Raw genomic sequence first — 26,394 nt, 5'->3', positions numbered from 1 at the left:
AAACTAAAAAAAGAAATGCCATAAACCCAGTAATTCCACTTCTAGGAATTTACCTAAAGAAAACAAAATCCCTGATTTGAAAAGATATAAGCACCCTTATGTTTATTGCCATGTTTACAATAATTGAGATGGTAGTGACCAAAGTGTCTATTAGTAGATGAATGGATAAAGAAGTGATACATATACATAATGAAATATGGTTCAGCCATAAAAAGAAAGAAATTCTGTCACTTGTAGCAACATGCATGGATCTAGAGGGCATTATGCTAAATGAAGTAAGCCAGGAAGAGAAAGGCAAATAATATATGATTTCACTTATTTGTGGAATCTAAAAACAAAACAAAATGAAAACAAAACAGCAGTAGACTCATAGACACTGAGAAGTGACTGGTGGTTGCCATGGGAGACAGGTTGGAGTGAGTGGGACGACGTGTACGGTATAAAGGAGCACAAAAATCTCAACCATAAGTTGGTCACAGGAATGGAAGAGCAGCATGGAGAATATATTTGTTCTGTAACATCTTTTTATGTAGACAGTAAGTACACTTGAGGTGAGGATTTAAGTATGTGCGTAACTGTTGAATCACTGTGTTGTGTACTTGAAACCAATATAATACTGTGTATCAACTATACTTCAATAAAAAAGAAAGATAGAAAGAAAAGCTAGGCATACCAACAATGCTGTAAGGTAGAGAGATCTCTTGTGTATATTCTGTTTTTTTCCTTTTAAATTTCCATCTGATTAATTACAAAAATGATCAAATTACATGCTCAATGTTATATAACTTGTAACTATGTAGCTGAAATTCAAACTCCTGTCTGTGTGCTTCTGAAATATTTTTCATTCCAATATGCCTCAAAATCAAAATTTAGGGTCTGCTTAGAAAATCTTTAGAAAGAAATGGATGTTTATCAGTTATGTACTGTGCATCAGATCTGGACTCAGTACTGGGAGCAGACAGGCAAATAGGACAGAGATCCTGCACCCAGTGGGCTCAAGTGATAAGCCAAGTGTTTATCATCACTGCAAATTTCAGACTGAACTTACTTATTTTTTTTAAATCTAATTCTTCACTGAAGGAAAATGTGGCTCAGAGAACCTCAATAATTTACCCAAAGTCAAATGGAATAAAATCCAAAATAATGAGGGAAACCTAAAAAAAAATTAACACCGTGGTGACAAATGAGAAGCTAAATTAAACAGGCATTTGAGGAAGAAAAATGGTGATTAGTCATCTCTGTATGATTAATCATGCGATGTAGTTTACCCTCCCCTCACATACTTTGTGTGGATTCTATGTTACTGTGCCCTTAATCTTCTTATGAGGTCCTCTCCTTTACTCCTTTTATTCCCTCTCTTCATTCCTTCATTTTCTTTTAAATATTATTTGTTTTCTTTAATTTTGTTTATTTTTCTTCTCATTGCCAACTCAGGTAACTTCACTGATGGGCAGTGATTCTTTTGGAATAAGGCTAAAAGAAGTGCACAATCTGAGAAAGAAAAAGTAACATGTATCTCTACATGATTAAATATTTTCTTGTTCAAGGAATTTTATAAACTGATTTTAAGTGCATCTGGATGTAGAAATGACCTGAATAAATAGAAATCATAATTACAGCTGTTTTCATTTAGGAAATAGTTTTTGTTTTGCTTTTATGTACTCAAATTTTTCAAGTATCTAGCTGCTAGTGAAGACTTATAGAAAATTATTACAAAAAAAAGCATTTTGGAATGTACTACTATACTTTGATACTTTTTAGGGTTGGACAAACTAAATACTAATAAATTGAATCCTAAATGTTTTGTAAACAGTCCTTTACTATTATTCTTCTTACTCTGAAAAATATCCATTAGTTACTAGCATACTTTGCTTTTCAAGAACTTATTATTTAAATTTGCTTTCAAAACAAAGTATTTAAATATGCTTAGAAATATGGTTTCTTTTTGTGATTTTTGTTTTTAAAAACTTTCACTAGAAAAATGAGAAAATACAGAGGAGTTTTTGAGAAAAAGGTAAAGGAACTTAAAACCACACATTATCATTTAACAATATTCAACCATTTTATTTACATATTCCTGTTTTATATTTTCCTTTTATCTTTACTATCTATTTACATAAAAATTATACTTTAAAATGTTAATGTAACTTATATACCTTATATGTACTTGTGCATATGTTTGTATGCACACTTAATGTTTTGAAAACTCTGTATGAAAACACTTAATGTTTTCAATTTTTGTATAAAAAATCTAGTCAGTGCATTTCTTACTCTGTCCTGCTTGAGAGACCTAAGATATGCTTCCAACTGGAGAGATAAATAAGCAATAATTATCTTTCCTTTATATGTGCTGTATTAGAATAACATAGAGATATATTTTCCTAATAAAAGTTATAAATATAATAATATTTTCGGTTATTTAAAAATTTTAGTAGAGAATATACCTTTGTAAACTAGAAATATTTATCCATCATATGACATACAAATATATGTCTCCTTTGACATAATTAAAAGAACTCAGGTAGATACATTATTCCACTTATGCTATTAGCTACCTTTGTGGAAGTGAATATTTTCTTCTGTGCAAAGAAAAATTTATATAAGCACTGGAGTATTTCTTACAGTTCCAAAAGCATACAATTTTGTGACTTAACACATTTTTAATATGTCATCAGATTAAAATAGAACTTAGTTAAAAGTGAAAAATTTTGCTACAGATGTCAGTAAAAGAAACTGTCAGAAGTTTACAAAAAATATAGTTCTTTTAAGTGTTTTCAATGACAAAGGACATTTAATTCAAAACAAATTTTTGCATGTTATTTGTTAGTCACTTATTATAAATTCTATATGTAACTACAATGAAGAAATTTCTAATATGTAAAAATGTCCACCACATTTATTTCCATATCTTAATTCACTTCATTTCTCAAACAAGCTATTTTCAGTCATAAATTCAACTCAAATGCTGAAAGTAGTCAATATTAATAAAAAATAGTATATATATAAGAAAAAACAGGCAATTTAATTTGTCAAAATATAATATTAATATGATTTTGTAAATATGCTCAAATAATTAATTTGCTCTTTTATGGAAAACCTTTACAAATTTAAAATATATGCTGTGAATCTTAATTCTTATATAAAAATATTTGAAAACTTTATTTAAAAAATTATTTTCAGGCAGGGAGCCAAGATGGTGGCGTGAGTAGAGCAGCAGAAATCTCCTCCCAAAACCACATATATTTTTGAAAACACAACAAAGACAATTCTTCCTTAAAGAGGACCAGAAGACACAGGACAACATCCAGACCACATCCACACCTGCGAGAACCTAGTGCCTCGCAAAGGGGGTAAGATACAAGCCCTGGACCGGCGGGACCCAAGCACCTCACACCCCAGCTCTGGGTGGGAAGAGAGGAGTCAGAGCAGGGAGGGAGAGGGAGCCCAGGACTGCTAAATAGCCAGCCCCAGCCATCCGCACTGGAGCGCAAACACAGTGCATGTGTGGGGTGCTGGAAACTAGGGAAACAGGACAGTAAGACCTGTGAGCGGGTCCCTGCAGCCAGCATCCTGGGGACAAAGAAAAGCGAGTGCTTCTTGGAAGTCTTAAAGGGACAGGGACCCCAAAACCGGAAGGAAGCATCCTGGGTCACTTAGTCCAGCAGCAGGGAATCTGGGAACTCTGGGCACTCTAAATCCCTGGGCAGCAGGGAGCACAGAGGCCCCTCATGGAGATAAATGGCCTCCCGGCAGTTCCCCCTCCAATGCGGCTCCACCATATTGGAGCAGTGGCCCAAGGCAGGCTACAAACACAGCAACAGCAGAGATAAACTCCATAGCAGCCGGGCAAGAATCAGAAGCCCCGTCTGTGCACAGATGCCCAGCACAAGCCACTAGAGGTTGCTGTTCTCCCAGGAGAGGAAGGCCAAAAACCAACAAGAAGGTAAGTTCCTCCAGCCATCACTTGTGCAAGCTCTGCAAACTATCTCTATCACCATGAAAAGGCAAAATTTCAGGCAGACCAAGATAACAGAGACAACACCTGAGAAGGAGACAGACCTAACCAGTCTTCCTGAAAAAATAATTCAAAATAAAAATCATAAATATGCTGATGGAGATGCAGATAAATATACAAGAGCTAAGGGATGAAGTCTGGAGGGAGATTACAGATCTCCAGAAGGAGATTACAGAAGTGAAACAAACTCTGGAAGGATTTATAAGCAGAATGGATAAGATGCAAGAGGCCATTGATGGAATAGAAACCAGAGAACAGGAACACATAGAAGCTGACACAGAGAGAGACAAATCTCCAGGAATGAAACAATATTAAGAGAACTGTGTGACCAATCCAAAAGGAACAATATCCATATTATAGGGGTACCAGAAGAAGAAGAGAGAGAAAAAGGGATAGAAAGTGTCTTTGAAGAAATAATTGCTGAAAACTTCCCCAAACTGGGGGAGAAAATAATCAAACAGACCACGGAAATACACAGAACTCCGAACAGAAAGGACTCAAGGAGGACAACACCAAGACACATAATAATTAAAATGGCAAAGATCAAGGACAAGGAAAGAGTTTTAAAGGCAGCTAGAGAGAAAAAGGTCACCTATAAAGGAAAACCCATAAGGCTATGATCAGACTTCTCAACAGAAACCTTACAGGCCAGAAGAGAATGACATGATATATTTAATGCAATGAAACAGAAGGGCCTTGAACCAAGGATACTGTATCCAGCACGATTATCATTTAAATATGAAGGAGGGATTAAACAATTCCCAGACAAGCAAAAGTTGAGGGAATTTGCCTCCCACAAACCACCTCTACAGGGTAATTTAGAGAGACTGTTCGAGACGGGAGCACTCCTAATACTAAACAGATGTCACCAGAGAAAATAAAATCACAGCAAAGAAAGCAAACCAACCAAATACTAACTAAAGGTAAAAAATAAAATCAAATACCCACTAAAAGCAGTTAAAGAAAACACAAAAGAGCACAGAATAAAACAACCAACATATAAAGAATGAAGGAGGAGGAATAAGAAAGGAGAGGAGAAAAGAATCTCCAGACAGTGTATATAACAGCTCAATAAGGGAGCTAAGTTAGGCAGTAAGATACTAAAGAAGCTAACCTTGAATCTTTGGTAACCATGAATCTAAAACCTGCAATGGCAACAAGTACATATCTTTCAATAGTCACCCTAAATGTAAATGGACTGAATGCACCAATCAAAAGACACAGAGGAATAGAATGGATAAAAAAGCAAGACCCATCTAAATGCTACTTACAAGAAACTCACCTCAAACCCAAAGACACGCACAGACTAAAAGTCAAGGGATGGAAAAACATATTTCAGGCAAAAAACAGAGACAAGAATGCAGGGGTTGCAGTACTAGTAACAGACAAAATAGACTTCAAAACAAAGAAAGTAACAAGAGATAAAGAAGGACATTAAATAATGATAAAGGGCTCAGTCCAACAAGAGGATATAACCATTCTAAATATATATGCATCCAACACAGAAGCACCAGCATATGTGAAACAAATACTAACAGAACCAAAGGGGGAAATAGAATGCAATGGATTCATTTTAGGAGACTTCAACATGCCACTCACCCCAAAGGATAGATCCACTGAGCAGAAAATAAGTAAGGACACAGAGGCACTGAACAACACACAAGAACAGATGGACCTAATAGACATCTATAGAACTCTACATACAAAAGCAACAGGATATACATTCTTCTCAAGTGCACATGGAACATTCTCCAGAATAGACCATGTACTAGCTCACAAAAACAGTGTAAGTAAATTCCAAAAGATTGAAATTCTACCAACCAACTTTTCAGACCACAAAGGTATAAAACTAGAAATAAATTCTACAAAGAAAACAAAAAGGCTCACAAACACATGGAGGCTTAACAACATGCTCCTAAATAATCAATGGATCAACAAACAAATTAAAAGATAAATCAAGGAATATATGGAAACAAATGACAAAAACAACACAATGCCCCAACTTCTGTGGGACGCAGCTAAAACAGTCTAAAGAGGAAAGTATATAGTGATCCAGGCACACTTAAAGAAGGAAGAACAATCCCAAATGAATAGCCTAACATCACATTTATTGAAACTGGAAAAAGAAGAACAAATGAGGCCTAAAGTCAGCAGAAGGAGGGACATAATAAAGATCAGAGAAGAAATAAACAAAATTGAGAAGAATAAAACAATAGAAAAAATCAATGAAACCAAGTGCTGGTTCTTTGAGAAAACAAACAAAATATATAAGCCTCTAGCCAAACTAATTAAGAGAAAAATAGAATCAACACACATCAACAGAAATAGAAATGAGAATGAAAAAATTACTACAGACTCCACAGAAATACAAACAATTATTAAAGACTACTATGAAAACCTATATGCTAATAAGCTGAAAAACCTAGAAGAAATGGACAACTTCCTAGAAAAATACAACCTTCCAAGACTGACCAAGGAAGAAACACAGTAGTTAAACAAACCAATTACAAGCAAAGAAATTGAAGCAGTAATCAAAAAACTACTCAAGAACAAAACACATGGGTAAGATAGATTTACCTCGGAATTTATCAGACACACAGAGAAGACATAATACCCATACTCCTTAAAGTTTTCCAAAAAATAGAAGAGGACTTAAGACTCCCAAACTCATTCTATAAAGCCAACATCACCCTAATACCAAAACCAGGCAAAGACCCCACCAAAAAAGAAAATTACAGACCAATATCTCGAATGTAGATGCAAAAATACTCAATAAAATATTAGCAAACCAAACTCAAAAATATATTAAAAGGATCATACACCATGACCAAGTGGGATTCATCCCAGGGATGCAAGGATGGTACAACATTCGAAAATCCATCAACATCATCCACCACAACAACAAAAAGAAGGACAAAAACCACATGATCATCTCCATAGATGCTGAAAAAGCATCGACAAAATTCAACATCCATTCATGATAAAAACTCTCAACAAAATAGGTATAGAGGGCAAGTACCTCAGCATAATAAAGGCCATATAAGATAAACCCACAGTCAATATCATACTGAACAGTCAGAAGCTGAAAGCTTTCCCTCTGAGATTTGGAACAAGACAGGGATGCCCACTCTCCCCACTGTTATTTAACATATTACTTGGGGTCCTAGCCACGGCAATTAGACAAAACAAAGAAATACAAGGAATCCAGATTGGTAAAAAAGAAGTTAAACTGTCACTATTTGCAGATGACATGATACTATACATAAAAAACCCTGAAGACTCCACCCCAAAACTACTAGAACTGATATTGGAATACAGCAGAGTTGCAGGATACAAAATTAACACACAGAAATCTGTGGCTTTCCTATACACTAACAATGTACCAATAGAAAGAGAAATCAGGAAAACAACTCCATTCACAATTGCATCAAAAAGAATAAAATACCTAGGAATAAACATAACCAAAGAAGTGAAAGACCTATACCCTGAAAACTACAAGACACTCTTAAGAGAAATTAAAGGGACACTAACAAATGGAAACTTCATCCCATGCCCATGGCTAGGAAGAATTGGCCAATGTCAAAATGGCCATCCTGCCCAAAGCAATATACAGATTTGATGCAATCCCTATCAAATTACCAGTAGCATTCTTCAATGAATTGGAACAAATAGTTCAAAAATTCATATGGAAACACCAAAGACCCCGAATAGCCAAAGCAATCCTAAGAAAGAAGAATAAAGTAGGGGGGATCTCATTCCCCAACTTCAAGCTCTACTACAAAGCCATAGTAATCAAGACAATTTGGTACTGGCACAAGAACAGAGCCACAGACCAGTGGAACAGATTAGAGACTCCAGACATTAACCCAAACATAAATGGTCAATTAATATTCGATAAAGGAGCTATGGACATACAATGGCGAAATGACAGCCTCTACAACAGCTGGTGTTGGCAAAACTGGACAGGTATATGCAAGAGAATGAAATTGGAGCATTGTCTAACCCCATACACAAAAGTAAATTCGAAATGGATCAAACACCTGAATGTAAGTCATGAAACCATAAAACTCTTAGAAAAACACATAGGCAAAAATCTCTTAGGCATAAACACAAGTGACCTCTTCTTGAACATATCTCCCTGGGCAAGGAAATCAAAAGTAAAAATGAACAAGTGGGAATATATTCTGTACAGCAAAAGACACCATCAATAGAACAAAAAGGAACCCTACAGTATGGGAGAATATATTTGCAAATGACAGATCCAATAAAGGCTTGACATCCAAAATATAAAAAGAGCTCACCCACCTCAACAAACAAAAAACAAATAATCCAATTAAAAAATGGGCAGAGGAACTGAACAGACAATTCTCCAAAAAAGAAATTCAGATGGCCAACAGACACATGAAAAGATGCTCCACATTGCTAATTATCAGAGAAATGCAAATTAAAACCACAGTGATATATCACCTCACACCAGTAAGGATGACTACAATCCAAAAGACAAACAACAACAGATGTTGCCGAGATTATGGAGAAAGGGGAATCCTCCTACACTGCTGGTGGGAATGTAAATTAGTTCAACCATTGTGGAAAGCAGTATGGAGGTTCCTCAAAATGCTCAAGATAAACTTGCCATTTGACCCAGGAATTCCACTCCTAGGAATTTACCCTAAGAATGCAGCACTCCAGTTTGAAAAAGACAGATGCACCCCTATGTTTTTTGCAGCACTGTTTACAATAGCCAAGAATTGGAAGCAACCTAAGTGTCCATCAGTAGATGAATGGATAAAGAAGATGTCGTACATATACACAATGGAATATTATTCAGCCATAAGAAGAAAACAAATCCTACCACTTGCAACAACATGGATGGAGCTAGAGGGTATTATGTTCAGTGAAATAAGCCAAGCGGAGAAAGAGAAATAACAAATGATTTCACTCATCTGTGGAGTATACGAATAAAGGAAAAACTGAAGGAACAAAGCAGCAGTGGAACCACAGAACCTAAGAATGGACTAAAAGGGTGTCAGATGATCAGCTATGGAAGTACATTTTTCTGATAATATTCCTTTCTCTTAAAAAAGAAGCACCTGTGTGGTGATCTCCAATAGGTTCTTCACAATGGTATAGAGGGCATATCAAAGTGTGGGCAAAGGGTTTGTTTGTGTTTATACAGAGGACCAAAGCCTAATTTGGCTACCCAGAAAACGAATTAAGATATGATGTGAAGAAGAACTTCCAACTTCAACATCCTCTGGAAGAGTCATTCCAGAAGATGATCATCAAAAAACTTCAACAAAGATCCTGGCACTGTTGCAGTTGTAGCTGCATTCATCCCACCGGATCCTGGACTTGCCATTGGAATGAAGAAGGAGATATCTAAGCTGGCCTGTGCATACAGTAAAACAACAAATTTGACTGGATCTGTAGTGTCAGAACTCAATCAAGAATTAGGAGAAGTGCAAGTTGCAGTGCTCCAAAATCATGCGACTATAGACTATCTCCTGTTAAAAGAACATATGGGATGTGAACAGTTCCCAGGAATGTGTTGTTTAAATATGTCTGATTTTTCTCAAACTATTCAAATTCAGTTAGACAATAATCATCATATCATTGATTAGTTTTCACAAATGCCTAAGGTACCTAACTGGTTTTCTTGGTTTCACTGGATATGGCTGGTAATTGTAGGTCTGCTTTTGTTATGTAGCTGTATTCCTATTATGTTAATGTGTGCACGCAATTTAATTAGTAGTTTAAAACCTATACATGCTTATGTTACTCTACAAGAAGATATGTCAAAGAAATAATCAATCTTCCCATGTTTTCTTCTGTCTGCTACTTCTATAGCTTTTCTTCTTCCTTCCTAATTACAACCCTTTGGTAGAATTCATGCCTCATATCAAAAATTACCGAGTATCATAATTCTTCCAAGTGGTAAAGATACCTGAAGACAAATGCTGGGCATAGAAGCCACAGGGCATAAATCTGCAAAGAAGTAAAAGCTAACCTTTTCAAAGAAAATTGCTTCTCTCTCACTTACCAACTTTACATTTCCCTGTATGGCCCCGGAAGATGACTGGTTAGCCAGAGACAGGTAAAATCCCTCAAGGGAGGAACAACCTAAGACAGGCACAGTCACAGGGGGGCCATCAAGTGAGAAATTGGGGATCAACAGAGGTGAAGCTTAGAACCTCACTCCCCCTGTTTTGAGAGAAATATTCTGCATCCGTGGTTGTTTTGTTGCCCTTGTCTAGCTTGGATTAACACATAGTCTACAGGCACACACCTGATCATCTACATTTGCCCTCTTACAGCTCTAAATTATGTTTTCTACCTTTATCTTGCATCTATCTACCACTTCAGCATTTTATTTAAAAAAAATAGTAATAATAAGGGAGAAATGTGGGATTCACATATAAATCAAGTATAAAAATCAAACAAATAATCATATCTGACTTGATTGTTTATAGTTCATGATGCATGATCAAAACCAAAAGTTTCTGTGATATGACTGCCCTTGCACTGTTCACCATGTAAGAACTTATTCACTATGTAAGAATTTGTTCACCATGTAAGAATTTGTTATACTTCAGAAGATTGGAGACTGTTGAGAATTAGGCTTGGGGTTGATTAATGATTGTGCATTGAGTCCCCTATACAGAATTTTATTGATGTTAACAACAATTTGATCAATAAATATGAGAGATGCCCTCTCAAAAAAAATTATTTTCATATTTACATTGAACATTTAGTTCTCTCTTCTCCAAACATATGGGGTGTTACATGATAAAGGAAAGGATAAGAAAATTATAAGTTAATGAATTATTAAAGTCTTTATATACATAACAGATAATCTAATTCCTATTTTCCTTTTTTAGAGTTTTGCTTCTGGGGGTGTTTTGATTTGAAAGGATTTGCTAAGGAAAGGAGTTGTACTGATGGTAAAGCTCAGAAATAAATCCTTATTTTATGAAAGATTTTGGTCTTTCTACAAGTTTATTAAAACGTGTTGAAGATAGTATAGGAGAAATGTAAAGACAAAATAAGAATTTCTGAGAAGTGAACCAGATTATTCAAAATAGTAAACATATCTCTGAATATTGTCAATTATAAGAAGGCCATAATGAAATGTGTATGTACAAATAGATACTTATTTGGAGTAATTATATCATTCAACTAAACATATGTATGCCTGTAATATTTCTAATTAATTATCTTCAAGACAGTGTATGGTATCTAATTGAAAATTATATAGTTCCCTACTTTTTATACAATCTAATTTTCAAGAAATGCCACATCTAGACTACTAAAATCAAACATCAAAGTTCTTTTTTTTACTTTTTAAAGTTTACTTTTCATTTTAACAGTTCCAGGAAATGCATAACTTCTTTGGACACTATCCCTCACAACCCTTTGTCATAGTTCAAATTTACCTGAGGTGTAGAAGCAAAGGACTCTGGGAAGCTTAGCTCATCACTAGTGATTTGTGAAATAGGAAGAAAGTGAAGGCAGGAAAAGAAAATAGTCCTTTGTTTTGAGGTCTCATCCAGGATGGATTTCAGATCCAGGACCATAATGCACAGCAACCTTATTACATACAACTGAAGTCACTAAAAATGTGGTTTGTTTCTATGTGTATTCATGTATTCATCCATGCCTCTTTTTCATTTGTTTTCTATTTCTGCTTTAGCATATCCTTTACACCATTAAAATTTTAGTTTCCAGCTTTTCAGCTTTCTATGTCTATCTTGTCTCTTAAGAGTTTCTTTTATATTCTAATTTTAATCTTAGAACTTTTCGTTTTCATATTATTACCTTATATTTTGGATCAAGTCAATTATTTATTTCTCTATACATTCTTCATATTTTATTTTATCTTTCTGGAACATTAATTATCTAATTTATCATTTATTAACTTGTTTATAAAATATATTTTAGTGTTTTGCCTTTATTCTTTAAATTAAGATGCTTAATTTTTAAGAAAACGTTTAATTTTAGAATAGTTTGTTTTAGAGAATAATTGTGAAACTAGTACAGAGAATTTACATATACTTCCACGTAGTTTTCCCTACTATTACAGTTTACATTAATGTTTTTCACAATTAATGATCTAACATCAATACATACTTTAAGTGAAATCCATTCATTATTCTCATTCCTTAGTTTTTACCTAATTCCTTTTTCTGGTACAAGAGCCCATGCAGGAAAATACATTACATTTAATTGTCATGTCTCTTTAGGTTTCTTTTGACTCGAGTTTCTTAGACTTTGTTTTAGTACTTCCCTACTTTCTGGTACTAAAGATGCTTCACTCTCTAGGTCATCTCAGTTGAGAAAATGTACATATATACATACATGTATATGTGCATATATATATGCGCAAACATACATCTGTATACATACACATATCTACACATATTTTCATGTATAACTGTCTGTATCTATATTAAGCTACATATGAGTTTATAGTAATGACCCAAACTCTAATTTATTACCACATTGTTCATTCTAGAGTTCTCTCGCTGGTCTGTAGCTTCTCATTCCAAAAGTGAGAAACCTGATTCCCACCATTCATAATGTATTTATTTGTTTATTTCTAATATTCATATTTAGTAGTTTAAGAAATAGATGTGTTCCTCTGTGGGAACAATATCACCTAGAGTACTGTGCTTATATATAGTTTTTTATATATTTATCTTATGGAATCCATTCGTTTCTAAAGTTATTTAGGTCAGAACTTTCAGTGAGATTGTTTCATTCATTTGTTATATGGTTAGAATGTTTTGTCACATTCTCCATTCCATCCTGGGATTCCCATGACTCCCTAAATTTTTACAATATTTGCATAACTGAAAGACTGTTCTTTGTGTTGTAAAGTCCTATTGGTTTTGACAAATTCATGGTATCATGTTTTCACCATTAGGGTTTTATGTAGAATAGTTTTTCTCACCCTGAAAGATCATCTATGATTCATGTCATCCCTTAACTTTTGGAAGCCTGATTTTTAAACTGTCTCTATAGTTTTGCCTTTCCCAGAATGTCATACATATAGGTTCTTACAATATACATCTGTTTCAGACTGGCTTCTTCACTTAGAAGTATACATTTTGGATTCATTTATGTATTTACATGGTTTGATTGCTCATCCTTTCTATTGCTGAATAGTATTCTGTTGAATAGATGTGCCACACTTTCTTTATCCATTCATCTCTTAAGTACATCAGTTGCTTTAAGTTTTTTGCAACTTTGAATAAAGCTTCTATAGACATCATGTGCAGGTTTTAATGTGGACATAATTTTTAAAATTAGTTAGATATCTAGGAGCATGATTGCTAAATTAAATGACCAAACTATGTTTACCTTAGTAAGAAACTGTCAAACTATCTTATTGCACTAATTTTTTTTTATTTTGGTATCATTAATCTACAATTACATGAGGAACATTATGTTTACTAGGCTCGTCCTTTCACCAAGTCCCCCCATATACCCCATTAGTCACTGTCCATCAGTGTAGTAAGATTCTCTAAAATCACTACTTGTCTTCTCTGTGTTGCACAGTCCTCTCCGTGCCCCACCACCACATTATACATGCTAATTGCAAGGCCCCGTTTCTTCCTCCCCACCTTCTCCTTCCCTTCCCACCCATCCTCCCCAGTCCCTTTCCCTTTGGTACCTGTTAGTCCATTCTTGGGTTCTGTGATTCTGCTGCTGTTTTGTTCCTTCAGTTTTTCCTTTGTTCTTATATTCCACATATGAGTGAAGTCATTTGGTACTTGTCTTTCTCCGCCTGGCTTATTTCTCTGAGCATAATATCCTCTAGCTCCATCCATGTTGTTGCAAATGGTAGGATTTGTTTTCTTATGGCTGAGTAGTATTCCATTGTGTATATGTACCACATCTTCTTTATCCATTCATCTATTGATGGACACTTAGGTTGCTTCCATTTCTTGGCTATTGTAAATAGTGCTGTGATAAATATGGGGGTGCATCTGTCTTTTTCAAATTGGGCTGCTGCATTCTTAGGGTAAATTCCTAGAAGTGGGATTCCTGGGTCAAATGGTATTTCTATTTTGAGCTTTTTGAGGAACCTCCGTACTGCTTTCCACAATGGTTGAACTAATTTACATTTCCACGAGCAGTGTATGAAGGTTCCCCTTTCTCCATATCCTCGCCAAAGGTTGTTGTTGTCTGATTTTTGGATGTTGGCCATCCTAACTGGTGTGAGGTGATATCTCATTGTGGTTTTAATTTGCATTTCTCTGATGACTAGTGATGAGAAGCATCTTTTCATGTGTCTGTAGGACATCTGAATTTCGTCTTTGGAGAACTGTCTGTTCAGCTCCTCTGCCCATTTTTTAATTGGATATTTGCTTTTTGTTTGTTGAGGTGCGTGAGCTCTTTATATATTTTGGATGTCAAGCCTTTATCAGATTTGTCATTTATGCATATATTCTCCCACACTGTAGGATGCCTTTTTGTTCTATTGATGGTGTCCTTTGCTGTACAGAAGCTTTTCAGATTGATATAGTCCCACTTGTTCATTTTTGCTTTTGTTCCCTTGCACGGGGAGATATGTTCATGAAGAAGTTGCTCATGTTTATGTCCAAGAGATTTTTGCCTAGGTTTTGTCCTAAGAGTTTTATGGTTTCATGGCTTACATTCAGGTCTTTGATCCATTTTTACTTTTGTGTACGGGGTTAGACAATGATCCAGTTTCATTCTCTTATATGTAGCTGTCCAGTTTTGCCAGCACCAGCTGTTGTAGAGGCTGTCATTTCCCCATTGTATGTCCATGGCTCCTTTATCATATATTAATTGACCATGTATGTTTGGGTTAAAGTTTGGAGACTATTCTGTCCACTGGTCTGTGGCTCTGTTCTTGTGCCAGTACCAAATTGTCTTGATTACTGTGGCTTTGTAGTAGAGCTTGAAGTTGGGGAGCGAGATCCCTTTCACTTTATTCTCCCTTCTCAGGATTGCTTTGGCTATTTGGGATCTTTGGTGGTTCCATATGAATTTTAGAACTATTTGTTCCAATTCATTAAAGAATGCTCTTGGTAATTTGATAGGGATTACATTGAATTTGTAGATTGCTTTGGGCAGGATGGCCATTTTGACAATATTAATTATTCCTAGCCAAGAGCATGGGATGAGTTTCCATTTGTTAGTGTCCTCTTTAATTTCTCTTAAGAATGTCTTGTAGTTTTCGGGGTATAGGTATTTCACTGACTTGGTTAGGTTTATTCTTAGGTATTTTGTTCTTTTTGATGCAATCGTGAATGGAACTGTTTTCCTAGTTTCTCTTTCTATTAGTTCATTGTTAGTGTATAGGAAAGCCTCAGATTTCTGTGTATTAATTCTGTATCCTGCAACTTTGCTGTATTCTGATATCAGTTCTAGTAGTTTTGGAGTGGAGTCTTTAGGGTTTTTTATGTACAGTATCATGTAATCTGCAAATAGTGACAGTTTGACTTCTTACCAATCTGGATTCCTTGTATTTCTTTGTTTTGTCTAATTGCTGTGGCTACATCCTCCAGTACTATGTTGAATAACAGTGGGGAGAGTGGGCATGCCTGTCTTGTTCCCGATCTTAGAGGAAATGCTTTCAGCTTCTTGCTGTTCAGTATAATGTTGTCTGTGTGTTTTTCATATGTGGCCTTTACTATGTTGAGGTACTTTCCCTCTATACCCATTTTGCTGAGAGTTTTTATCATGAATGGATGTTGAATTTTGTCAAATGCTTTTTCAGCATCTATGGAGATGATCATGTGATTTTTGTCCTTCTTTTTGTTTATGTGGTGGATGATGGTGATGGATTTTCAAATGTTGTACCATCCTTGCAGCCCTGAGATGAATCCCACTTTGTCATGATGTATGATCCTCTTGATGTATTTTTGAATTCGGTTTGCTAATATTTTGTTGAGTATTTTTGCATTTACGTTCATCAGGGATATTGGTCTGTAATTTTCTTTTTTGGTGGGGTCTTTGCCTGGTTTTGGAATTAGGGTGATGCTGGCTTCATAGAATGAGTCTGGAGTATTCCCTCTTCTTCAATTTTTTCAAAAACTTTAAGGAGAATGGATATTATGACTTCTCTGCATGTCTGATAAAACTCCGCGGTAAATCCATCTGGCCTTGGAGTTTTGTTCTTGGGTAGTTTTTTGATTACCACTTTAATTTCATTGCTGATAATTGGTCTGTTTAGATTTTCTCTTTCTCCCTTGGTCAGTCTTGGAAGGTTGTATTTTTCTAGCAAGTTGTCCATTTCTTCTAGGTTTTCCAGCTTGTTAACATGTAGTTTTTTGTTGTATTCTCTAATAATTCTTTGTATTTCTGTGGTGTCCATTGTGCTTTTTCCTTTCTCATTCCTGATTCTGTTGATGTGTGTTGATTCTCTTTTTCTTTTTATAAGTCTGGCTAGGGGCTTATGTATTTTGTTTATTTTCTCAAAGCACCAGCTCTGGGTTTCATTGGTTTTTTTCTATTGTTTTATTCTTCTCCATTTTATTTATTTCTTCTCAGATCTTTATTATGTCCCTCCTTCTGCTGACTTTAGGCCTCATTTGTTCTTTTTCCAATTTCAATAATTGTGTCTTTAGACTATTCATTTGGGATTGTTCTTCCTTTTTTAAATATGCCTGGATTGCTATATACTTTCCTTTTAAGACTGCTTTTGCTGCATCCCACAGAAGTTGGGGCTTTGTGTTGTTGTTGTCATTTGTTTCCATATATTGCTTGATCTCTATTTTGATTTGATCTTTGATCCATTGATTGTTTAGGAGCTTGTTGGTAAGCCTCCATGTGCTTGTGAGCCTGTTTGCTTTCTTTATACAATGTATTTCTAGTTTTATACCTTTCTGAAAAGTTGGTTGGTAGAATTTCAATCTTTTTGAATCTGCTGATGTTTTTGTGGCCTATATTATGTAGTCTATTTTGGAGAAATTTCTATGTGCACTTGAGAAGAATGTGTATCCTGTTGCTTTTGGGTATAGAGTTCTGTAGATTTCTATTAGGTCCATCTGTTCTAATGTGTTGTTCAGTGCCTCTGTGTCTTTATTTATTTTCTGTCTGGTGGATCTGTCCTTTGGAGTGAGTGGTGTGTTGAAGTCTCCTAAAATAAATGCACTACATTCTATTTCTCCTTTACTTCTGTTAGTTTTTTTTCACATATGTTGGTGCTCCTGTATTGAGTGCATATATATTTATAACGGATATATCCTCTTGTTGGATTGACCCCTCTATCATTATATAATGTAACCTTCATTATCTCTTGTTACTTTCTTTGTTTTGAGGTCTATTTTGTCTGATACTAGTACTGCAACACCTGCTTTTTTCTTCTTGTTGTTTGCATGAAATATCTTTTTTCCATTCCTTGACTTGTAGTCTGTGCTTGTCTTTGGGTTTGAGGTGAGTCTCTTGTAAGCAGCATATAGATGGGTCTTGCTTTTTTTTTATCCATTCTATTACTCTGTGTCTTTTGATTGGTGCATTCAGTCCATTTACATTTAGGGTGATTATTGAAAGATATGTATGTATTGTCATTGAGGCTTTAGGTTCATGGTTACCAGAGGTTCAAGGTTAGCTTCTTTACTATCTTACTGTCTAAATTAACTCGCTTATTGAGCTATTACAAACACAGTGGAATGATTCTTTATTTCTATCCCTTCTTTTTACTCCTCCTCCATTCTTTGTATGTTAGGTGTTTTATTTTGTGCTCTTTTGTGTTTTCTTTGACTGCTTTTCTGGGTTGTTTATTTTATTTTTTGCCTTTAGTTAATATTTGATTGTTCTGCTTTCTTTGCTGTGATTTTATTTTCTCTGGTGACTTCTGTTTAGCCTTAGGAGTGCTCCCATCCAGAGCAGTCCCTCTAAAATACACTATGGAGGTGGTTTGTGGGAGGCAAATTCCCTCAACTTTTGCTTGTCTGGGAATTATTTAATTCCTTCTTAGTATTTAAATGATAATCATGCTGGATACAGTATCCTTGGTTCAAGATTCTTCTGTTTCATTGCATTAAATATATCATGCCATTCTCTTCTGGCCTGTAATGTTTTTGTTTAGAAGTCTGTTGATAGCCTGATGGATTTTCCTTTGTAGGTAATCAGTTTTCTCTCTCTGGCTGCCTTTAATACTCTGTCCTTGTCTTTGATCTTTGCCATTTTATTATTATGTGTCTTTGTGTTGTCCTCCTTGGGTTCCTTATGTTTGGAGTTCTGTGTGCTTCTGTGGTCTGGAGACTATTTCCTCCCACAGTTTGGGGAAGTTTTCAGCAATTTATTAAAGACACTTTCTATCCTTTTTTCTCTCTCTTTTTCTTCTGGTACCCCTATAATGCGGATATTGTTCCATTTTGATTGGTCACACAGTTCTCTTAATATTCTTTCATTCGTGGAGATCCTTTTATCTCTCTCTGTGTCAGCTTCTCTGCATTCCTGTTCTCTGATTTCTATTCCATTAATGGTCTCTTGCATCTCATCCATTCTCCTTTTAAGTCCTCCCAGAGATTGTTTTATTTCTGTATTCACCCTCCTTAGCTTTTGCATATTTCTCTGCAAGTCCATCCGCATGTTTATGACCTTTATTTTGAATTCTTTTTCAGGAAGGTTGGTTAAATCGATCTCCCCAGATTCCCTCTCAGGGGAGGAGTTCTGGGTTACTCTGGTCTGGATCAAATTCTTCTGCCTTTTTATGGTGATAGAGGTATTTGTAGGCAGTTGGCGCATGTGTCAGCTGGGAGAACCAAGTCCTTTTCCTCTTACTCCTGGCCTTCCATTCCTGGGAGAACGGCGACCTCTAGCAGCTTGTGCTGGGCAGTTGCATGCAGATGGGGTCTCTGATTCTTGCCTGGCCCTGTGGAGTAAGCTCCGCATGGTTGTTATGGGCATGGCCACTTTCAGACTGCTGCTCTGCTAAGGCGGGCCTGCACCATAGGGGGAACGGGTGGGAAGCTGTTTATCGCTGTCTGGGGCCTCAGAGCTGCACTGCCACTCAGGGGTTAGGGCGCCCGGAGTTTCCTGGGATTCCCAGCTGCTGGGCTGAGTGTGCTGGTATGCTTTCATAGAGCTGTGAGGCTCCTGTCCCTTTAAGACTTTCAAAAAGCACTCGCTTTTCTTTTGTCCCAGGGGCGCCAGCTGCAGGGACCCACTCGCAGGTTTTACTGTTCTGTTTCCCTAGTATCCAGCACACTGTGCACTGTGTGTCTGTGCTCCCGGTGTGGGTGACTAGGCTGGGTATTTAGCAGTCCTGGGCTCCCTCTCCCACCCTGCTCTGACTCCTCTCCTCACCCTGGGAGCTTGGGTGGGGGATGTGCTCGCGTCCCTCTGAGCCGTGGCTTGTATCTTTCCCCCTTCGTGAGGCAATGGGTTCTTGCAGATGTAGATGTAGCCTGGCTGTTGTCCTGGATCTTCTGGTCTCTCTTTTAGGAATAGTTGTATTTGTTGTATTTTCAAAAATACATATGTTTTTGGGAGGAGATTTCTGCTGATCTACTCACACCACCATCTTGGCTTCTCCTCCCTCATATTGCGCTAATTTTGACTTCTTTTTTGTATGAGGTTGAATAGGATTGGTGAGGAAAGACATTCATGTCTTATTTCCAAAGGTCTTAGTGGGAAAGCATCCAGTATCTGACCATTGATGTGATGTTAACTATTTGTTTTTATAGATGTTCTTTACCAAGTAGAGGAAATTCCTATTTGTAGTTTTCCAAGAGTTTTTATCTTGAAAGGTATTTTATCTTACTGGATTTTATCAGTCCTTTTTGGGGCATGAATTGGCATTTGATTGTATCATTTTTCTTCTTTAGCCTGTTGTTATGATGTATTAATTTGATTGATTTCTAAATGCTGAACCTGACTTGCTTGCCTGGAATAAATCTTATTTGGTCTTGGTATGTAATTCTCCTTATGTATTGTTGGATTCAATTTGCTAATATTTTGTTGAAGACTTTTATATCTTCACTATATTTAGGAGATATTCTGGTCTATACAGTGGCAATGCTCACCTCACAGAATGAGTTAGGAAGTGTTTATTTTCTGGAAGAGATTGTAGACATTGGTATTATTTTCTCTTAAGATATTTAGTTAAATTCACCACTGATAGCATCTAGCCCTGAGTACTTTATTTTTTCAAAGGTTTTAATCATTGATTGAATTTCCTTCATAGATTAGGGCTATCAGATTATCTATTTCTTCTTGTGTGAGTTTTTTTAGTTTGTATCTTTCAAGGAACTGGCCCATTTCATCTCAGTGATCAAGTTCATAGTATTCCTTTAATTATTCTTTTAAATTCCATGGGCTAAGTAGTTATGACTCCTCTATTTATTTCTGATATTGGCATTTATTTTCTTTTTTATCCTTTGTTAGCCTGGCTACAATTTTATCAATTTTATTTATCTTTGCAAAAAGTCGGATTTTGCTCATATGCTTTCTCTTATTTTTGTTTTTCAAAACTGTCTACCAAGCCTTTTGTTATGGTGCTTTAAGTTCCTACCTTTCCCTCTTTTATTTTTTGATTATATACTAGATGGCAAGACACATATCACAAGGTATCACTGAAGGGGAACTGCATTTTACCAATGAGATCCATAATGAGTGCTTTGTCATCCTAGCAGAAAAATTCAATTTCTGTATTTTTTCAGTGCACCAAACTTCACATTGTAAATTTGTGTACAAATTTTATCCAAAAGAGGCACTTAATGACTAAGTGGGCAAGATGGCTCATCTAGGCAGGCAGCCTCTGTCCTCTGCCACCCCAGCACTTGTACAGTGGGCCCATGCATGATGTACATGTGGTGAGAAAGGCCATGTATGAGCCTGTCTGAGCCCAATAACCTGGGGCCCCTCTTACCAGAAACGATTTATCCACTGCCATTGCTGAGTGCTGCAATGATGATGAATTCTTGATATAGCCACTCAGTGACAAGTTGATTGCCTAAGTCTCTTATACATGGAGGGAACAGTGATTTATCACCCCTGATATTTACCTTATAGTCTGAATATGGGTTTGTTGTCTCTATCCTCAGTACCTTTTTGTCATCTCTATGCAAGGACTCTCAAGAGTTTCTGATTTATGGCAGGGATTCCTGCTAGCCTTGTATTGGACCAAGGGATGCATTTGAAGCACAGAGAGTGTTGCAATGAGCACATAACTATAGGATTCTGTAGTCCTATCATATATTGAATCACTGAATAGCTGTTTTCCTGAAAGAATAGAAATGTCTTCTTAAAAGCACAGCTGTAACACTATCTTGAAAATGACACCTTGTAAGGTTAGAATACTATTATTTATGACGTCTTATATACTTTGAACCAGTAACTGTTGTATATGCTATGTTCTTGACAGATAGATTTAATGAGCCCTGGAAACAAGGGATGGAAAAAGGAGTAGAAACCTTGACTAGTCAAGTGACCCATTTGGGGACTGTGAATTCTCATTCCCAGAATTTTGAGCTCTATAGGATTAAATTTCTTCAGGGGAGTACATTTCCATCAGAGTCTCACTAAAATTCTGAAGAACTTAAAGTTATAATTTCTACATTGTAATTTTGGGTTCCTCATACTAACAGACAAGCAGGCAAGAGAGGAGTTACTGTAGTGGGGTAGGGAAAATTGACGATGGTCATCACGAGTTGTTAGGGTTCTTATGACATCACAGGATCAAGGAAGAATATGTCTGGAACTCAGGGGATTCACAGAGGGACCACTTGGGAGTTCCATATGTGATAATAAATTGTCTAGGTGACTATGTCAGTCATGTCCTAGTAAGGGCAAGGTAATCAGAGACTCACATTTCACTGGAAGGTTTGATGACACCTCCAGAAAGAAACACAAACCTGTGTAAGTGTTAGCTGAAGGTGAAGGGAATATGAAAAGGATGGTGGAGAAGAAGATGATGAGTATTAATTGTGGTTTATAAACTGTGGCTTTAAATACTAAACCTTCCATTCTAAGGTTTTTGGAAATTGTGCTTGGTCACTACACTTAAGTGTCACTAACATAGCTGACTCATTGTGGAGTACAACAAGTTCTGACTAATATAAAGGGTTGACAGTAATACATTTACCAGTAATTAGAAAGGGGATGCAAATACATGTTTCCTTATAAAATGTAATTCTCATCTTCAGGGCTTCTCAATACTCTCCAATATAATGGAATGCAACTGTGTAGAACCGTAGACTGTGCTGGTCAAAAAGGAATCATCCATTGGCTAAAACAGGTAAGGCCTCTATTATGTATTGTTAATAGTATTATATAATGAGCTAAATATATAGTGATTATAAACCCAAATTGATGGTTACTCAAATGGAAAGATTTATGACCAAAACCAGCAAATGCTTTTTAGCTTGAAATTGAGTAACTCCCTGTTAAATAGGCATAATAAATTTCCTGCCATACATTTTATCTGAGTAGTTGAAATACAAGTCTGAGTACTGCTTATGATTTGCTTGGCTTACCTTTAACCTATTAATTAAACATTGTCTAATCTGTGAAATATAAGATGCTTTTGGCAGCTGTGCCCCACAGGATTTAATTCCTGAAATGACAAAATTCCAATCTACTACCCATCCAATTAATTGTGTTTAACACTAATCAGATGTTCTGCAGATTTTTCTGGTTTCCATCCTATTTCCAGAAACATAACTTATTATGTGTATTTTTATGTATGTATACAGAAACTAAGAACCTTGTCTCAGCAAAGGCTGATCAAGTGAGAAAAAAAACCCTCAAAACTTTGAAGATTCCAATTGAATTTATTTTAAATGCTTGGTGTCTTTCAAACCTTGATTAATTCCAAATATTTTTACTGTCTATGGCTGTATGAATCATTTAACAGTTAAAACTTTTGGAAATATTTTGACTCTATTTGACATACGATATTTAAATAAGGATCCTGATGTAAATCTACATATTAAAAATTAGCAAAGCTAAATTCCACTATTCATTTTTCTTTAAAATACATGCAAATAGAGATTTATTTGTACATTTCAATTGTTCCTCCTGTAGTATACTAACAAGGATTCAAGAACCCTATGTAGAAATAACTTACAGAATAGAAAATAATTATATTATTTGCATAAACTAAAACTCTAAAAGTAACTATAAGCAAAAGCTTCCATTACGAAACTTATACTTATTATTAAATTGCTCAATGCAAGAAAATTTGCTAAGACCATAACATATATGGCTGTGTCTCTAAAAAGTCTAGACTTTTTAGTAAACACTTTCTAGCTGTAGGAACTTAGTTTTGCTGTTTTTAAGTAATTTTTACTGAAATATCTGCACAAGTTGACAAATTAGTCAAATAAATGCTAAACTGACCTGAATTCTGCACTTAAAATTGGTAAGACTTGGAAGAGATAACATGAAAGTTATGAGGAAGACTTTTAGCACTTAAGGATTGTGGGTAAAATTGCAATATTTCTAGAATCTCTCATCTGACCTGAGTGCATCTCCATATCAAGAGGTGATTACAAGGGAGGAGGGAGCAAGGGCATATCTGGACCAGAGAGGTTGGGTGGGGTCCTTTTTTTGTAGCTGGGCCATGAGATGGATGAGCTCCAGTGGATGACTGCTTGTAAGCAGCAAATGGGTTTCTCCCACTTTATTTCTCCCTTTGACGGATCTCAGCCTCAAAGGTCATTTGCCCTGGGCTGGGAACATATTTTTCCTCTGGAGTTATAAGGATATTTATTCTTCTATAATCTGCATATAGGACAGAGGTTTATATTTATATAAAAATAATTGTCAATACAGAAAGACATTACAGAATTATGATTATATTCCCTATGCTGTACTTTACTCCCCATGACTAATTTATATTATGATTTTGTACCTTTTTATCCCCTTTAATTATTTCACAAACCCACCCCAATCCCTCCTCTGTGATAACTACCAGTCACTTCTCAGTGTCTATGAGTCTATAGCTATTTTGTTCATTTTGTTTTGTTTTTAAATTCCACATATAAGTGAAATTATACAGTATTTGTCTTTCTCTTCTTGTTGTCTTAAGGTTTTGACATTGACCCAATTTTATGACTACTTTGGGGTTTCGTTTGAAACCAGATGTACTTGGGTCAGAAGATAAAGTCAAAGGAATTGATTCTTGAATGGCTTTAGAGGCATCTAGCTTGAAGTGGTAGATCTAAAACTAAACTAAAGTTTTGTAGGCCATCAATATTTATATGTATGAGATGATGTGATATATTCTGTAATTTAGAGGCAAAACTCTTGAAATTGAGCCCCATGAAGCTGCCTAATGCTACACTTAGAATAACACCATCTCAGTTGCCATTCTCTTTTCTAGCTTCTGAGTCTCTCAACTGTTGCCACTTAAGAACTATCCTGGGAAGGAAAAATAGTGCTGGGTCAACCTTGGAGAACTGCTTTCTGTTCAGGGCCCTCATGTCCTAACCTCTTTGTTATCTCTCTGCAGCTTCAAGCAGAAATTTGCTTAATTGTTTGTCAATATTTTGCCCAGATTTTGTTGCTACTTATTTGTTGTAAAAGGAATAACTTGGAAAAAAGGTTCTTGATTGTTATCAGAAGCTAAAATCCTTCTATCATATTTTTACATTTTTTTCTCAATAGATTCTGAATTGGGCAGTGAAGAAATGTATCATTTTTAGGGTCACCCCAAATGCAGTTTTAAAAGTAGAGATGAAAATTATCTGGAACAAGCTGAAGAAAAAATAGATGGGAAAAAAACAGACAGAAATGGGCAAGTTGGAGCATTTAACCTGATGTGTAAAACAAGGTTCTTGGCATCTTGGTGAGATTTAAGAGCTGTATGAGATAGAATCATTTATACTCACTTTAAGGTAAACATTACCATCTAAAATATCTGTAATATAATAGCTTTCCATGCTCAATTCTTGAAAAAAGTGCATTTCTACCTAAACAAAATTCATTCTTTATATAAAACTTGTATTTGCTATGTACATTAATTATCTCAATACTTAAAAATATTTTTTTGTTCATGTGGTACCAGAATCCTATTACAGCTCAATCACCAGAGGGAGAACAAAAACAAAACCTTCCTTAAGGACTATGGTGCTCATCTCCCAGCAAGGCTGGTATTGGGGTGCTTGAGACAGTCCTATGGGTCATGCTGGCCTCACAAATCTCACAACCTCCCACAACCTGTAACATAAAATAGGTCAGACAAACATTATCATATGTTTTAAAATCTCAGAATATTTTACTCTAAATTTTAATTGGATTTTGAGACCAAACTTCTCATAGTTTCCATGTCACTGATATAATAATTTAGCAGAAATCATCATCAATATCAGTCACTGGATATCTGTTACTGTTGCTACTGAAAATGCAGAAAAGAAAAGTGAAGCAATCCTTGGTCTGCATATTACAGAGTCATAATTCTGGTTGTACCTTCAAGTAAAAAGATTCTTCTCATCTCCAATTTTTTAAAATCTTATATGTGAGTAAAAAGCAATGAGAGTAGTAACAAACTCATATTTCCCAAAAGACTTCCAAGGCTTTGACTGATCTTTCTGGAATTCCCAAAGATATTTTATGTGTCTCTGCTGTATCTTCTCAGAATTTTTGACCAACGTGAGCCTTAAGGAAGCTGTCATGAATTTGAGTGGCTATTTCACATGAAAGATATACAAGTGAAAGCATTACAAAAATGCATTAAATGGTCCACTGCAAAAGTTCATGAATCAAACATGGGCTGTCACATTAAATTTTATTTCACAATACTGTCATTTATTTACTCTCTTAAAAAACCCAAAGTATTTTTATAATAATCTAATTTAAGGATCCTCAAAAACTTACATGTGAGAAAAAGTAGTGTTACTTTCCAAGTAATATACAATCTGGAGAGGAGTAAAACAAATACCCAGATAAGTTAATTACTTACCAAAGGTCAACTAACGTGTTAATGTTGGAGCAGGAAACAGCATTTCGATCTGTTTCCTGGACTGTGGTCACTTGAGCTGATTATATGGAAATAGCGGGACAGGAAAATAAATAAATAATGTAAGTTTTCATTCAAGCTCCAGTGACATTTTCTCTGTAGAAGCACCAGGCTGATCTTTCTTAGGCATGTAGTTAAGCAATTTAAGCATAAACCATGATCCTAGGGGTCCCCATTGCTTGAGAGAATGGGTTAGGTATCGAAAGTGATAGTAGCCAGGGAAAATAAATGCCACATTTGTTCACACTGGTGATTTAAAAAATGATAGTGAAATGAAAGCATTTTTCTAATGAAGCAAAGTGTTTTGCACCTTTTACAACTTTCAGTCATGTGCATATTAGTGTAAGACTATGCCTCTTTAGAACCAGGTATATTATTAGACATTGAAAAGCTCAACCTTCTTATTTCATAAAATGTTGTATCTGGTGTTTCAAGAAAG

At 35.7% G+C, this 26,394-nt stretch overlaps 1 long non-coding RNA gene across 1 annotated transcript in view; it reads left to right on the top strand.

Moving 5' to 3' along the window:
• Window positions 1-26,394, top strand: part of LOC140844757 (uncharacterized) — a 145,067-nt gene that overhangs the window by 71,025 nt on the left and 47,648 nt on the right. The window contains exon 2 of the long non-coding RNA XR_012123247.1: window positions 22,141-22,232. This is a non-coding gene — a long non-coding RNA (uncharacterized lncRNA). The remainder of the gene's footprint in view (window positions 1-22,140; window positions 22,233-26,394) is intronic.

The sequence above is a fragment of the Manis javanica genome, chromosome 12, assembly GCF_040802235.1.
Source record: "Manis javanica isolate MJ-LG chromosome 12, MJ_LKY, whole genome shotgun sequence".
Taxonomy (NCBI): domain Eukaryota; kingdom Metazoa; phylum Chordata; class Mammalia; order Pholidota; family Manidae; genus Manis; species Manis javanica.
This window is presented reverse-complemented; position numbering and strand designations above follow the sequence as displayed.